This window comes from Neomonachus schauinslandi, chromosome 8, assembly GCF_002201575.2.
Source record: "Neomonachus schauinslandi chromosome 8, ASM220157v2, whole genome shotgun sequence".
NCBI lineage: Eukaryota > Metazoa > Chordata > Mammalia > Carnivora > Phocidae > Neomonachus > Neomonachus schauinslandi.
This window is the reverse complement of record NC_058410.1, coordinates 59,045,727-59,048,959: the sequence shown is the minus strand read 5'-3', so window position 1 is coordinate 59,048,959 and position 3,233 is coordinate 59,045,727. Positions and strand designations below refer to the sequence as shown.

At 43.4% G+C, this 3,233-nt stretch overlaps 1 non-coding gene across 1 annotated transcript; it reads left to right on the top strand.

Annotated features, from left to right (window-relative positions):
• Positions 1–2,697: 2,697 nt before the first annotated feature.
• On the top strand, positions 2,698–2,824 carry LOC123325648. The gene has a single exon (XR_006540578.1). It is a non-coding gene; the product is annotated as a small nucleolar RNA ACA64 (small nucleolar RNA).
• The last annotated feature ends 409 nt before the right edge of the window (positions 2,825–3,233 follow it).

Below are 3,233 nucleotides of genomic sequence, written 5' to 3'. Positions count from 1 at the left end.
ATACCCTTTGTCTTTTGATCAGAGCATTTAATCCATTTACATTTGGAGTGATTGTTGATAGATATGTATTTGTGCCATTTTATTACTTGTTTTGTTATTTTTTCTGGAGATTTTTTCTGATCCCTTCTAGTCTTTGTCACTTTTGGTCTTTTTTTCCCACTTTAATATTTCTTGCAGGCCTGGTTTAGTGGTCATGAACTCCTTTAGTTTTTGTTTGTCTGAGAAACTTTATTTTTCCTTCTATTCTGAATGATAGCCTTGCTGGATGGAGTATTCTTAGCTGCATATTTTTTTCCCATTCAGCATGTTGAATATATCATGCCACTTCTTTCTGGCTTGCCAAGTTTCTGTGGATAGAGCCGCTGCTAACCTTATTTGTCTTCCCTAGTCATTTAGGGACTTCTCTTGTCTTGCTGCTTTTAGGATTTTTTTTCTTTATCTCTGTACTTTGCAAATTTCACTATAATAGGTCTTGGTGTTGGCCTGCTTTTGTTGACTTTGATGGGAGTTCTCTGTGCCTCCTGGATTTGGATATCTGTTTCCTCCCCTAGTTTAGGGAAGTTTTCAGCTATAATATCCTCAAACAAACTTTTTGCTCCCTTTTCTCTCCTCTTTTTCTTCTGGGACTCCTGTAGTGTGAATGCTATTACTCTTGGAGTCACTGAGTTCCCTGTTTACTTCCATGATCCAAGATTTTTCTTTACTTCTTGTTCAGCTTTATTATTTTCCATAATTCTATCTTCTATGTCACTTTTTCATTCCTTTTCTTCTTCCATCCTTGTGGTCATTACATCCAGTTGGTTTTGAATCTTGGTTATTGTATTTTTCATTTCAGCCTGATTGGTTTTTAGCTACTTTGTCTCTGTGGTAAAAATCTCCCTGATGTCTTCTATGCTTTTTTCAAGCCCAGCTAGTATCTTTATGATTATTGCTTTGAATTCTGGATCAGACATATTACTTATATCTATTTTGATTAGATCCCTTGCCATGACCTTTTCTTATTCTTTCTTTTGGAATGAATTCCTCCATCTTGCATTTTGTCTGGGTCTCTATCTTATTCTGTGTGTTAGGAAAGCCTAATATGTTTCCTGCTTCTGAGAGTAATGGCTTTATGAAGAAGAGTTCATATAATGTCCAGGGCCTGGCACTTCAGGAAATGTCTCTGGTGTGTGCTGTGTGTACCCTGCTGCTGTGTTTTGGCTGCTCTATCCCCCAGCTCAGTCCTCTGCAGAGTTTTTCCTTGCCTGCAATGGGTAGTGTTTGGACCTTGGTCAGAGTGTGGTGAGTTTTAACTTAGGTGTGCTCTGGTCTGCTTGCTAAGAGAGACCTGATGCTATTTCCACTAGATCTAAAGCTCTGCAAAACTCTATGGTCAGTAGACATGGTACATACAGGGATTTGTACTGGTCTTCTCGGAGAAGGGCCTACTGAGGTAATCATGAGGCACACTTGCCCTAGAAAAACAGTACCAAGGGAATGCAGGGGGTTGAGTCTTGGTGCAAGCAGGTTAGGCAGCCAGTGTTGGCACTGTGCTGTTTACTGATGTTAGTTTATGCTGAGGGGTAGGGCAGGGAAATGGCACCGGCCAGCTCCTTTGTCCCTGGAAAAGGGAGTCTGTGCTTGCTGCTCTCATGGAAGCACTTTGAGAGCAGCGAATAATTTCCCCTCCGGTGTCAGTGATTTCACACTGTCAGTCGCTGGGTTGCTTGCCTGCCTAGAGCAGTGCATTGCACCTTGCGTTCTACACTAGCCAGGCCTGCTGCCTTTTAAAATTCCAAGCTTTAGGGATTAGTGTGGCAGGGACCTGTACTGGTCCTCTCGGAAAAGGTCTCCCCGTACTGAGACTGATGCAAGTTTGTCCCAGAAGGCATTTGCACCAAAGTGCAGGCGCTTTGGATTTGGAACAATATGGCTAAATTGCCAGTGTCCTGGTTAGCTGCCCTCAGCAGGTGTCTCTGTGCCTATGCTGAGGGGCGGGGGAGGGAAATGGCCCCCCTTGGTTCTTTTGTCCCCAGAGAAGCAATGCCACCTTTCACAGATGTGCTCCAAAAAGTACAAACAGTCTCTCCCCCCGTACCTCTTGGGTGATCCTTAGATCATGCAGTCTGCCCAGCGGTTGTTTGCCTGCCTCTGCTCAAAGAGTAGGGCAGCATCCTCAGGTCTCTATCACAGTCAAGCCTGGGACCTCTGAAATTCCAGTCTTTGAGCCCTGCTGGTTGCAAAAACTCATGAAATTCATCCCCTCCTGTTTCCCCAGATCAACGGCTTTGGGGAAGTGTTCTCCTGTGCTTATCTCGGCACACTCCACTCTCTCCCCTTTCTCTGGGACCAGGGCTCCCTCCCCTCTGCAGCACTCATGATCCGGTTTCTCTGCCAAACCACTCCTCTGCCCTTCCTACTTTCCTCAAAGTGGTCTCTTCTTTCCCTCTAGTTGTGCCGTTTGTTCTATGAGCCCTCAGTTCAATTTCTTGAGTATTCAGAATGATTTGATAATCATCTAGCTGTGTTCAAGGAGGAGGCAAGCCTAGGGTTCTCCTACTACACTGCCATCTTGGCTCTCCCCTTATTTGCTTTTCTAAGAATTTTGAAATCTAAAATCACAGAAACAATAATATGTTTAAATAACAGGGAGCATTTCTTTGAAAATATTATTTACCACTTATATCAAGTATCTTAAAAACGTTAATTTTCTTCTGCATTGGTTAAAAATCACCTGCAGCTTTGGCTGTGGCTGTGGGTGAGATTTGGCACCCAGAGCCGCAGGGGGCCTCAGCTCACTGCCCTCTCATGGGTGTGGGGAGGTGAAACCCAGGCCCCAAACTGCTTGCCCACTCGTGGGCCTGGTGCCCACCACACATGCTCTGGCCTCTGACTCCTGACCCTGTGTTCTGCTGACAAGACATCAGTGTCCACTGGTGAGTCCCATGCCACCAGGACTGCAGAGAGAAGGGGAGCTCTGCTCTCAATCCTCAATAAAACTGTTGGTCTGAAAAAAATGTTAATTTTCTTTCTTTCAGTATTATAACTTAATCCTAAGGAGATTTTCAAAATGCAAAGATTTTATCAAAAAGGTGTTCAAATTAAGGTGTTATTTGAGATACCACCTCACACCAGTCAGAATGGCTAAAATTAAGGTGTTATTTCTATAGCTAAATTATAATACATTTAACCCATAGAAAAATACTGATGATATGGTGTTTAATAATAAGGTAGGAATCAAATGGCATAACCAG